The 14342-nt window shown below is 35.1% G+C and overlaps 1 pseudogene; it reads right to left on the bottom strand.

Annotated features, from left to right (window-relative positions):
* Nucleotides 1–7682, bottom strand: part of LOC101571299 — a 56354-nt pseudogene extending 48672 nt beyond the window's left edge.
* Nucleotides 7683–14342: the final 6660 nt, after the last annotated feature.

The raw sequence follows: 14342 nt of genomic DNA, 5'->3' as shown, positions 1-14342 counted from the left end.
TCCTGGCTATAGCTGTGAGTCAAATCTTATTTAAATGTCAATTGGTCATAATCACAGGGCCTCATACAGTTCTGCTGCATATTCTCTGCAGTTTATTATGAGCCTGTGAACTCTAGCACTCTTCCGACACTACTTTGTCTACACTGTTAAAGATGCCGCATATATTTATACTTGTTTTGTCATCATGTTGTTTTGCGTTTGCTTGTGCCCCTAAAGACTCATGCAGTCACTGAGACAGCGGGCTTCTAGAGCTTGTGATTAACTCCTGATCCAATGTTAAGATTACGAGTGTGAGAGCTGCTGGGATTACGGGTGTGAGTGCTCCACCTGCCCTGGTGCGCAGCATAAGGAAGGGAGAGAGGCTTGCTTCGTGCCTCTGATCCTCCATTTTTGCTCTTGCTGTTTTGCTGTTTTCTGCCCTTTTGAACTGATGTCTCTGCCATGTGCCACCCTGCCTTTGAGTCAGCCAAGTATGAACTGAAACCTCCATGAAACTGTGAGCTAAGTGAATCTTTCCTTCTTTAATTCTGGAAGTTGGGTATTTTGCCCCAACAATGAGAGAAACATAATCAAGACACTTCACTAAAATCCTGAATGATCAAGAAATGTCCCAAACCTGGGATTATATGTTGTCCCAGAAGAGAGTTGCAATGATACTATAGATCTTTCAATGAGTAAAATGATAGGTGAGAAATTCAAATTGCACAATTAATACCAAGTGTTTAACAAATGTTTTTTTTTCCTCAGCACTGTTATGTTTCTCCCTTTTGTTCTTTTTTCATCCTTAAAAAATCAAATGTTTTTCTTTCTTTATATAAAATAGCAAATGTTCAGTAACACACTTATATATGGATGTTAAATAGCTTCATAAATCTTAAAATTAGCAATGATACAATCATGAATTTCAGTTTTTAAATGGTCCTTCCCATTCTTAAAAGATCTTTGATATTCCACATTGTTTGTTTCTATATCTAGTTTTTTTTCTCATTTTAAAAACAAAACCCATTTATTTTACAGTTTAGACTTTCCAAGTTTAAGAATGTTTTTCTGATAGAAAAATTGCCTATATTGTTATATGTTTTCTCATAACTTATGAGAACAAAAATATAAAACTAAATATGGCCCGATCTTTTCACATATAATAAGTAAGAACATAAATGAAAAAGAGAAAAAGAAAACTCTGCAGTTACAAAACATGAAAGTATGACTTCGTTTACATGTATATTCTTCTGACAAGGAAAAAATTGAATAGCTTTTCAAGTCAAGTCAATTGTACCGTCTGGATCTCCCTATAACTGATGAATATAAGGTAAGATACATAACGGCACTTGAACAGTTACTTCATAACAGCTGGCTACCCTTTACAAAATGAAGTGTGTTTTTGTAAAGCTGTAGGGATTTCTTAAGTAGACAGAGATGTTAAACTAACAAATCTTAGTCTTTTAGAATTAGCCTCACAGATTTCTGGTGTGTTTTGTTAAATTGCTCTGAAAAATTTGAAACTCTTTGCCTTAAATAGTTTGCTAAGAGCTAATGATTTGCGTCATGCTCTGGAGTATAAAACATTACTCTTCTGTAGGGAAGACTCTGAGATATAAATGTTTATCAGGGTGCCTTAGCCTTCGAAATCGGTACTGCTGACTTCCTCTTTTTTTTTTTTTTTAAAGTAGGACCTTTAATGTTTTATTTGTATATACGATATCTCCTGAAGAATAAATCATTACACCAGACTGGGATTTTTGTGATTAAAATTGTCATTAAATGCCAGCAATATATATTTTTAAATTGTACTGAGAAACAAAAGCAATGAGACAGTTTCAAAACTGAATAGGACACTTTCAATAGTTAATAGTTAATATTTTTCAATAGTTAATAGTTAATAGTTAATGCATTGTATATTGTTGTGTTCATAGTGGTTATTCATAGTACAAGATGCAGACATGCTATCCTGTCCAAACACTATTAGTACAAATCTTTCTATTCATGGAATTAAGAGAAAGTAGCTGTGCATTTATCCTAACTATTTTGTATATGCAGATACAAAATGGTCCTTCATTTGTATCCCCCTTTTTTGTTTAGTTTTGTCAGAGATGGGCATTCCATTGCCATTTAAATATTGTAGGTGCATTAATTCAACAAAATAATCCAATATACTCCAGTAGTCCATAAAAGTAGTGGGTTATGTGTAGTACTGGCAATGTCAGAAGTTGTTGACTTGAGCCCTTTAAAGCTCTGCATATTAATGTAAAATGCCAGCAATAGAAATGAAATATCAAGTAAAATGATATCTATTAAAACAAACTGAAGATAGATATAGATTGTTTGAAAACATAGCTGACCTATCTTTAGTGTTGCATATACAAGAGTCCTTGTAAACACACAGTGGAGTGCTACCTGAGTTCTGGAGAGGCCATCATAGAAGGTCCATACTACTGGCTTACTCTTGAAAGCTTATAAAGAATGAAATCTCTATGACTTGTGTAGCAAATCTAACATTTCATAGATCAGTGTAAGTCTTGGTTAAGAAACTATTGATGAGGTAAGAACTTTGGGCCACAAACAGGAGGGAAAATTATTTTAAGCTCTAATGCTTTTGTTTGTATTATTTTACATTTTGATTTAAAACATTTTGAAAGATTTCTCATTAGACAGAACTTTAGGATTTTCTTATTATTCTTGAAGAATGAGCTATATCTGTTACTGCTTGAAAATATTTAAGGAGAATAGTACTATTCTTTACTAAACTAAATCATAAAAATGTTAAAAGTAGTATTAAATTATCATTTATCTTCATATAGGAAGTGGATACATGCTTTGTTAATAACACGAGAACTTTCAAGAGATTACCAAGCATAATTAATGCAAAGTGCCAATAAATCTGTGTTTAATTTGACTCATACCTATGTAAATTACTGCACTCAGTCATTTGCTATGTTTGTATAACCTTCATAATTCCTATTGAAAGTTTAACTTTTTCCTGTCATTTGTTAAACTTGATATTTCAAAGTGATTAGACTAACTATTTCTTTTCTTTTCTTTTCTTCTTCTTTATTTTTTTGCAGTACCGGGGATCAAACTCAGGACCGTGTGCTTGCCAGGCAGGAGCTTATTCTACCGCGCTATCTTTCCAGCCCCTGGGCTAAGTATTTCAAGAAAACTAGTAGAGCATTTATTTTGCAAGGCTGAACAGTATTTATTTATTTACTATTTAGCAGTTGTAGTACTTGCATTTATTAGTCATTTGAAGGAAAATCAATGCATATAATAGGATAAAAATGTTGAAAATTAACTTCAGAATTTAAATTTTCATGAGCAGGTATAGGGCAGGGTTTTAATTTATGAAAAATAAAATTTCATAACAAAACAAGGGAATAAAAGTTAATACATCTTGTATCATTATATTCAATGCCTTAATCATGTTACCGTGCTCAGTCTCTTTTTCTTCTCAGTTTAGTTCATTATATTAGAAAAAAATTCCCTTCCACTAATTGGGATTAAAAATGCTGTGTCTTCTTGATAGCCTGCTAAGGGGCTCTCTACTCCTTCTGATTTCTCTCTCATGACCTCAGTGTGGAGTTGTGAGACTTGGCTGTGCAAGTGTTGTGCATGTCATGATTCCTTCACTTATTCTTTCTTAGCTAAATAAACTTAATTAGCAAGATGCTTGCCGTAACTTGCTGGATTGAACCAGTGTTTCTGGTTTCTTTCTAAGGTTTCTTTTTCTGGTGAAGCAGAGTAGAAGTTACACCTGTTAATCTTTTGAGAGGAGCAAAGGGAAACTAATTAGAAATAAACTCACTTATGTTGTACAAGAAAAGACTGGTCTCTATGTAGTGTATGTTGTACCAGGGAAAAATAGGAAGGATGGTGCACAGTAGGGCTGACACCTGGAAGGTGGTGGAAAGTAAAGAGCATCAGGCCTCTACCTCAACACAGAGAGTGCAGTACTTTCCTCTCCATGTAACTCTTTAACACTTCCTGCCCCTATTCCTACTATCTTTTTGTTGTTGTTGTTGTTTAATATATTTAGTGAGACTATAGAGTCTCACTACACAGATCAGACTCAGACTGATCCTTCCTTTTTTCAGCCTGTCAAACACTGGGATTATAGGCACATGCCACCATGCCCAGTCTCAGTCACTGTCTCAGAGCTCCCTTGGGATGGGGATGGCATGGCACACACTGGGGACTGAATCCTGGTGCCTGCCTCTGCCTAAGCAGGTGCTTTAATCCACTGAGCTATCTGGTCAGCCTTTCCCACAATCTTTGACCAAAATTCTATGTTCTGAGAAAAATATATCATTAAGGACTACAACTAAGAAAATCAAGATGTCACAGAAATCAAGGTGACTGTGAATTGTGAGAATAAGTATGTGAAATGGAAACATGTCCAGATGGCAAAACCTGCTGTCTTCATGTCCATTTGATTTTAAAACTCATTTAGCTAGACAAAATTTTCCTTTCTCAATCTCTTATCCAGACAGAAAGTTGTTGTGTTATCAATGTCCAAAAATAGTTACTGAAAAAAATATGATTCTGATATTGAAGGTCTACAAATGAGCCTATTTCTATGAAATTTTCTTCCAACCATGTGCACTGCTTATCAGTTTGTGCCAATGGCTATACATAGGACTTCTGATATGCTTTAGAGCATAGTTCATCCTCAAAGAAGTATAGATCAAGTTCTTCAGATATTTGGTAAAGTATATGACAAAGCCAAAACGTCAAAATGACAAATAGTTGAAGAATATCTAAGAAAATAGGTATGATGAAAGGAGTGGAAATAATTACTTTTGAAAAGCTACAATTGACATTAAGAATACAAGACATATCCATGGAGCAAGTGCAAGATGATAAAATACAAAATTTAATGGATAAAAATGACTTTGAATATTGATAATAACACAGGACAAAAATCAGTTGAAGTATAGGAAAAACAAAGTTTCTGAATTCTACTGGAATGTATGTATCTATTTGATATAGTACAAGAGAGATGAGGAGAAAGATAAAGTTAATACATCAGAAAGATATAAAATTTTGTTTTATCCTCATTTCAGAAAGATCCCAAACACTATGTCCCTTGAAAATGAAAATAAGACACAGAAAGAAATCTATGCGAGAGAAATCTAGAATGAGACAGGGATTCGGAACAGAAAACAAAGAGTAGTTTTAGATTAAAATCTCTGCAGTTTACCAAGAGAAGTACATATTTGAGTTTGGAGCAGGATAACTCTAGAAGGAATGATACAGATTGAGAGTGTGGAAAAACAACTGATAATTTATTTGAGTCACTTTGTAGAAAATTACCCCCAATATTAAGAGCTCTAAGTGGATTTGGAAAAGTCAATGATAGACTACAAACAACACTTGGGTCAGTAAAATAAAGTGACAAGTATCCACTACATAGAAACTGAGAAAGCTTAAGAAATGCAAATATTGTTAAAAATATAAGGCCCAGCAAGATAGCTCAGCAGACTAGGAGCCTGCTTAGGCAAGAGCAGGGACCACAAGCTGCACCAGCCCTGCCCCCGGGTGCACTGAGCTGGCCACCGATTCAGGGGGTGGCGGTGACACCTGTAATACCAGAGCTGGGAGGCTAAAAACAGGAGGATTACTTGGAGTTTGAGCTGCATAGTGAGATCCTGCACCAAATATATTTTTTTAAAAAGCATGAAAATATACTACAATTTTCCACAGAAACTGGATATAATTTTTATTTTAAAAAATGCATGCAGTTATAAAGTAAATGTCCAACCATACAAACTGATGTATAAACAGTATGTGCAAACACACACACACACACACACACACACACACACACACACCCCTACACACACCCCTATTTAAACGTATCTCATCTTTTCATCTCTTTGAGTAAAGAGAAGCATACTTAGCTCATTCAGGAGATTTTTGATGTTGTAATAATTACCTGAAGGAACATAGAATGAATCCCCAGTAGTTATTATATAAGGCGTTGCATGCAAAGTACACATAAGATCACAACATTAACAGAAAAAAGCAATATATAGTCACCAACATGTAGGAAAAGTCAACAAAATAGATAGTAGGAAAAGGATCTGTCTCAGTAACATTGGAAGAAAAAGTACATTAGTGGTAAGTTGTGATATACCCATAGGAGAACCTTTTTAGCTAATTCAAGTAAAGGACCCAGAAAGAAGAGAGACTATTCTCTTGGATCTTATAATTCCATGAGATGCATACCAAGTTTTGTTGGGCACGGAGAGTTGAAAGTATATAAAATATTGCATACACACTCTTTTTCTTCTTGAAAGCTGATATTAACATCCAACCTGAAGAAAACGGAAAAATATACTACATTTATAAACCTAATCAGGAAATACCACTGGGGTGGAATACCTGTTGCCAACATGTCAGGAATCAGAACCTTTTTCTAAAGTTATCTATAGGAAGTAGAACTTGAGAAATATCTTATGAATTCTCTTTCTTTAAAGGATTCCTAATGCATAGCATTTGTGTGAGCATTGAAAGGTGGAAGAGAATGGAATTTCATTATGAGGTGGCGATTGAAGATAGACATTTGACACACATGAGATTTCAGGAAGCCTCCAGGTGAGGATTTTCAGAATCATTCTCATGGAGCTAAAAAAGAGTTTGCTTGGGTAGGAAATATGTAGACATTTTCAAGATTTCCAGTTATGTATGCATTTTAAATTTTAAGATCATTATTGAATATTTTTCAGATGTTTCTGCTCTAGTCTTTCATATATATGTATATATACATATATATATTATATATTATATATTTTATTGATTTATTTATTTGGCACAGGTTCTTGCTACATAGCTCAGACTTGTGATACCCTTGTCTCAGCCTCCCCAGAGCTGGGATAATAGGTGTGCACTAACATGCCCATTTTTTTGTGGCCAGTACAGTGTTGCGGGTATTGTGGGGCAACACAGCATGTGGTACCAGGGATTGAACTCGTGTCCCTGCACTTGCCAGGCAGGCATCTAGACTTCCAATTTTAGTATATGTGCTGCTGAAGCAAGCATGCGTCTAGACTGGCAAGCCATCTCCCCAACCCACCAGTCTTTCTTATATTAAGGCTGTTAAAATCGTTGAGATATTTAGCCTGTGCCTCCTCTGTCCTAATTAAATTTGTTTCTGCTTTATTTTTTAAAGAGAATAAGAAATATTAAAAAAATAGAAATACAGAATTGTACTAAGCAAAATGATCAGAATTCAACAATGTTGTATTGCATATTGTTGTCTTCAAATTAGTTGTTCAGATTACTAGATATAAAGCATGCAAAATTGGTCAAAAAAACTAAAAGGAAGATAGAGAAAAATAATTAGCATTGACTGCTCCTCGGACTTGAGTATACAATTTTTACTGGAAATACAAAGACCAGGTTGGGAAGGAATAGCTTAAATAGTCAAATATTAATGGTACTGATTAACTGCTCATGTTCTCCTGAAATTCATGTGTCGAAATCTAATTCATGATATAACGGTAGTTGGAGATATCCTTTTTCAAGAGTTGATGTCATTATGGTAGAACCCTCAGGCATGTGATCTGTACCTTTATAAAGGGACCCTAGAGAGCTCCCTGGATATGTTTTCATGTAGGAACACAGCAAGGATAGGGCCACCTGCCATCCACGAGGCAGAATGCTGCAGATACTGAATTTACCAGCATCTTGATCTCGAACTCAGTCTCAGGGTCTATTAGAAATTCTATGGTTATAGCATACAGTTATAGCTGAGCTTATAGTACACAGTTATATCAGCCTACATGGACTATGGCACTTGGGAATGGTATAACCATCTAAATGACACAGAAATACATGTACACCAGGAACAGAAACACATGGATGGATATTTTAATACTAAGTTTACTGAGACATCGCGAGATCAATACACGTTATCTTCGGCCTCTACAATTACAAGAAATGATCAAAGTGGTGGCTGCAAGCTTCTGGACATTAATAAGCATGGCGAGCTGCTGCTTGGGTAACTTTGGCCACTGAGATTCTGCACTTGAGCTTTCAGTTTCTGAAGGACTGGCAATAAAATGCATAATTTATGATACATATCATCCTCTAGAGTCCCTCATCTGAGGGTTACACCATCTGCTGCAAAAAAAACACCATATTATTTGTCTTTCCAAGAAGTGTGTATATATTTTTGGTGGACTCTGTTTGTTTCTTTATTCGACAGGGTCTTGCTATGTATTTCATGCTAGCCTTGTGGTCACTTTTGTAGCCCCCAGGCTGGTCTCAAACTCACAATGATTCTCCTGTCCCAACCTCCCAAATGTTGGGATTACAGGTGTGTGCCACCATGCCTGGTTCCAGAGCTGCAGGTCAGGGCCTGGTGTTGAACTCAGGTCCTTGTGCTTGCCCAGTAGGGCTTATGCCTCTGAACTATCTCACTAGCCACTATAATTTTTAATATTATTCTAAATATAGAGACATAGTTTGTAGAGCATAGAAATGTGTTATTTCTCAGTGCCTTCACCTCTCAACCCTGGGCTAACAGGATGAGATCCAGCTGTTCCCTGGCTTGTGCTGTAGGCGAGTGACTCAGAAAGCCTGGTGCTCTGCTTCTCAGAAGGTGTAACTCTCCATAGAAGAGACATATGGCCTGTGTCTAATTCTTCAACCCAGGAATGTCTTTTAGGCCCATGTCTCAGTCCCCTATCCCAACCACCGAGAAAAAATTTTCTGGAATATTTTTCGTATCTAATTCACTAATAAATTATCTTTACAAATTTGCTCTTGTCCCTCATATTGATATAATTTACTCAGATGTCTCTTAATGTAAAGGAGCAGAAACATATTTTTTCTTCCACTCCACAGGGAATGGGTACATTTAAAGCACTGTTGATATCATGTCTATTCAAACTATGTGCATGCAATTTAACTATTATAAAATTTTAAACTTGCAGTATTATTTGCTATTTTTTTAAAGTGCATAATTTTGGGCCTGGAAAGGAATTTCATTTTTTAAAATTTAATTTAATTTAATTTTTTTTTTTATTTTGTGGAACCAGGGATTGAGCTCAGACCCTTATGCTTGCCAGGGAAGCGCTTATTCTACTGAGCCATCTCCCCAGTCCCAGGAATTTCATTTTGGTTAAACAGTTATAAAGAGCAAGACGAGAGCTATAGTGATAAGATCTAAATAGATCATTGCCTCTCATATAATGTTTATAAACAAAAGGAAAGGCTTTATAACTCATGTAGCCTATAAATCAAATTAATACATCAATATTATCAGCCTATAAAGCCTAATTTATTTTAATTTTAAAGCAATTTTTTTTTCAAATAAAATCTTTTTTATTTCTAGTAGTATTTTAAAACCAGATAATAGGATTTTTTTATCCTGAAGTTGATAGGTATATATTGCTTCTACTTCTAAGAAGAAAGGAATACCCAAACTAAGATTGAAGGTTAAGATACTACCAAATACGGGAAGGCAGATACTTTGAGGTTGTTGAGCTGTTTGCATCCAACTTATGTTCCCAGGAATACAGTTTTTTTCTGCTGTCTTTTATGGCAGTGTATTTTATTTCCACTGACAGAAAAAGCAATTGCTTTGAACATAACAGAAGTAATTGTGTGAGAAGTTCAACATGACTTCATTGTTCCACCTCTCCAGTTTTTATTATTATTATTTATTTACTTTGTGAAAAGACAAATGCTTTCCTGCTACTTGAAAACCAGAATTTTGGTCAGGACAACATGACATATTCCGGTAGAAAGTGTGCATTTCTCATCTCCTATTTTGTTTTTCTTTTTAACAACTTTAGAAAGACCATTTTATAAGCACTCGATAGTTGTTACCTTAGAACAGTGTTCTAGAGTAAAGCAAGCAAGCAAACAAACAAACAAAAAAAAACTAGTTAAAATTATAAAATGTTCAGGCTTTCCAGAGATAGATATTGATAAAGTCAGATGAATATGCATTCTAACTTTGCTCATAGCTTTGTTATTTGTTTGAAATTGTAGCTTTATCTATCCATTAGTCCCTAAAACAAATCCTGTTTAATGAAGAGGACCTATAACATACTGAGTAGAGAACTCAAGTCTTAAGACATATTCCACTGTTCTAATACACCTGGGCAATTTAATAGGCTCCTTGTTGTTTCTATTAAAGCTCTGTTGTTCCTGTTTCTGACACTTTCTGGCGATCCCTTATATATTAGGACTCAATTTAAATCATTTGCTCTGGAAACAATTGTTCTACTCACCCTCAGAAGAGGTTGCATCTGCATCATTCTTTCAGTCTTCTTTCCTCACTCTCATTGTGGTCATATTAAGGGCTGAGGTGAACGTGTGTGAGAAATAGGCGCTGGTTTATTTGAAGGCCATGAGTAAGGAATCCTTCTTTAGATTTTCCTCTCAGAACTAGTAAAGTCCAGGAAGAAGTGAGACATGTGTGCTAAATGAACAAATGTGTAAGCATTAAAATTCCATGACGATTTTGTATATGCAAAATAGGATAGATATACAGCTACTTTCTCTTAATTAAATGTATAGACAGATTTGTACTAATAGTGTTTGTGGAGAGGATATCATGTCTGCATCTTGTACTATGAATAACCAGTAAGAAGACAACAATGTATAGTGTAGTAATTATTGAACTGCCCTACTAATTGGTGTTGAAACTGTCTCATTGCTATTTGTTTCTCAATAAAATTATTTAAAAATGATGTAATTACATAATTTTTTTTAAAAAGAGAAGATTCGGCATAAAAGCATGTGGGTTAGTGGCTCTGAGTGCCACCTGGCTTGGTGAAGACCTTGTCAGTGTGCTTAGTTTGTATCACTATGTTGATGTGGCACTTTGGGGAATTAATTTCTGTAACCGTTATTTGTGATTGTCATCTTGACTGGATTTAAAGAAACACCCAGTATATTAGCAAAAGGACTTTTGAATACACCAGTGGGGATGTGCCCAGAGATGACTGATAGGTCAGCCCATGAGCTGAAGAGGAAGGACCCACCCTAACAGCGAGAGGCTTCATCCAACAGACTCACAGCCAAGACTGAATCAAAGTGTATCTAAGACAATTGGTATTGTTATTAAAATCACATTTTGCTTTAGCAGATGCTTCTTTTATTATTGTCTCCACTTGAGTACCTAAGACTCCAGGTTCTGTAACTTATTAATGTGGATCCATATTCAGGGGAGAACCAAAATGGCAGAGTAGCACCCAGTGCTCTGGGAAGGTCACTACATATTGTTTCATGGAAAAACTCAGTTATAAACATTTATGGACAGAGCACTTGCCACACCCACCTTCCTATAACAAACACTAGTGGTCATGAAAGATCATACCTCATTCTCACAAATAAGTCAACTAGGCAAAATATTTAGCAAATAAATATTAGAGTCAAACCAAACCTTTGAACAAATATATTTAACAAATATTTAAAGATTGTTCCATCAAGCAAACACTTATCAACAACATAAAAACCTTTCCCTAAAATAGATCACATGCTTCCCCATAAAATATACTTAAGTGAGTGCAAAAATTATCTCATGCATATGACTGAAGCATAGAGCAATAGAAGTAGAAATGCAAGACAAAAGAGATCCCAGAAAGTAATAAACATGTGGAAACTGAACAATATTTTCTTGGCATAATCAAGGGTTCATGAAAGAAACCGGACAATTCTTAGAATAAAATGATTGGCAGAATTAATAAAATATAATGAAAGCTGAAGGTGTTTATATCTTTGAATGGCCACATCAGAGAAACAGAGGAGTCCAAAATAATTAATCCCCAATCATGTGCCTCAAGACCCTAGAAAAGGAAGCATAGTCCAAATTCAACACTAGCAAAAAGAAGGAAGATAGAAATATCAGAGCATAAATTAATGGAATTAAGAGTAAAACAAAGTATCAATGAATTAAATAACTGGTTATTTGAAAAAAAGAGCAAAATAGACAACCTCCCTAGCCAATATTACCAAAAAAGAAGACATAAAATAATTAGAAATTAAAAAGAGAAATATCACAGCATTACTGAAATTTACAAGATTATGAGTAACTACTTTGGGAGTCTCTTCTCTAATAACTTGGGGAATTTTTTGGAAGGGGATGTATTTCTAGATACATGGGCATTATTGAAACTGAACCAAGAAAATATAAGAACCTCAAATAGTTCAGTAACAGGCAAGGAAATGGAAGCAAAGCAAAAAAACCCCAAACCCTTCCAACTAAGAATAGCCCAGGACAAGATGTATTCACAGCTTATTTCTAAAATTACTTTAAGAAAGATCTAACACCAATAGCCCTCAAACACTAATGAACTCAAGAGGGAAATAGAAATCCTAATGTTATCCCTGGACACAAGTGTTAGCCTAATTCCAAAACTAGAAAATGGCCCAACCAAAAAAAGGGGACTACAGGCCAACCTTTTTAATGAACACCAGTGCAAAATTCTTTAACAATATACTGTCAAACAGAATGTAAAAATCATCAAAAAAATCACGCATCCTTACCCAATAGGGCTCATCTCAGGGATGCAGAGATGGTGCAAACTATGCAAATCAATATATGTAATGCATCACAGGAGCAGAGGAACAAAAATAACAGGGTCACCTCATTAGATGTAGCAAAAACCTTGACAAAATCCAATATCTGTTCATAAAAACCCCTGACGAAAATAAGTATAAAAGGATCTTCTCTCAATACATTAAAGCCACACATGACAAATCAATGGTGAACATGATATTTAATGAGAGCAAGCTGAAAGTGTTCCCTATAAAATGGGGAGCAAAGCAAGGATGACCACTGTCACCACTCCTGTCCTAGACAGGCCTTCCATCTTTCACTGGAATTGTATCCTTGGTTCTGCCTCTTCTGCAGCTTCCAGCTTCTTGTGCTGAAGAGCTACTAGAGCTTCTACCTCTGCAGCACACAGATGATCACTGTGGACTATTTTACCTCTGAGAAACATACATGTTCTGTGTTACGGCTTGTATCTAGTTGTCCCACCAAAACCTCATGCAGTTATAGGGCGAACTTCTAGAGTTTGTCATTAACTCATGATCCACTGGGATGATGGGTGTGAGGACTACTCCCAGTCTGGGGCAGACAGCCTGAATGCAATTTAAGGGAGACAGACTCACCCTCTGCAACCATTGCTGTTGCTACTTCTGCATTTTGCTCTTGATCTTTGCTGCATCATGAAAAGTTACTGAACATTTTTTCAATTTTTTTAAAATAACATAATCTCTTTGTAATTAGACTTAAAATTACAGTACTTATTTTTCTGTATTGTCTTTTATTTAATAATAATCACACTCATTTATTATTTTTTAGCAAAATACAAATTGATTACACTAGAGCTTTATTAATCCAATTTATTATGAAAATCAGCAAAACAATCATATGCTCATTTCAAGTAGTTGCCTTCTTATAATCAAAATAATTGAACTGGTTTGAGTATATGAATCAGATTTTCACTAAACCAAGCTATGTGGTTCTACTTTTTTTTTTTTTATTAAAACACACTTGTAGCATACAATTGTCACATTCACTGTGGAGAACTTGTACAGGTATGTAGCACATCCCATTTTTCTTTTGTTTTCCTTTTATTGCCCACTTTCCCTCTCTTTCTGCTCCTTCCATCTCTTATTCTTTCCATTTGCAAAAACTATACTTTATTTTCCTCCTTTAATTCTTCTTCTTTTCCTTCCTCATCCTTTAGCTCTTTTTTCTCCAGCCAGATGAAAATACTCTTTCATATCTTACTTATGTATCTTCTTTTTTACACAATATTTGAGTTTCTTATATAACAAATACTGCACTATATTTAAACTTGTATGTCTGACTCATTTCACTTAACATTGTCTCAAGGAGCAGCCATTTACGTATGGAGGCCCCTAGTTTTTTCTTTTCTATGGCAGAGAAATATCCCAATTTGTATAAATACCACATTGTTGAAATGGCATAAAGGCCATTTCAAATATTTAGTGATTATAATTTATGCTGTTATAAACATGGGTAATATGCAGTATGATGACTTTAATTCTTTCAGGAAGATACCTAGAGGGAGAATAATTGCGTCAAATGAGATTTCTGTTCTTTTTGTTTTGAGGGATCTCCATACCTATTTTTCAACTGTTCATCCTAGCTTACAACATAGAAGAGCTTATTTTGTTCCATATCTTCACTATCATTTGTTATTTTTTAATTCTCTATTATAGTCATTTGTTCTGGAGTAGGATAGTATTTTAATTTGCATTTGTCCAATGGCCAGGGGTGCTGAACACTTTTCTCATGTACTTCGTGATTGCTTGTACTTCCTCTGAGAAGTGTCTGTCTATTTCAGTGGTCCATT

Source organism: Octodon degus, unplaced genomic scaffold, assembly GCF_000260255.1.
Source record: "Octodon degus isolate 3935 unplaced genomic scaffold, OctDeg1.0 scaffold00020, whole genome shotgun sequence".
NCBI classification, from domain to species: domain Eukaryota; kingdom Metazoa; phylum Chordata; class Mammalia; order Rodentia; family Octodontidae; genus Octodon; species Octodon degus.
Note: the sequence above shows the minus strand (reverse complement) of the source record. Positions and strands in the feature narration are given on the sequence as shown.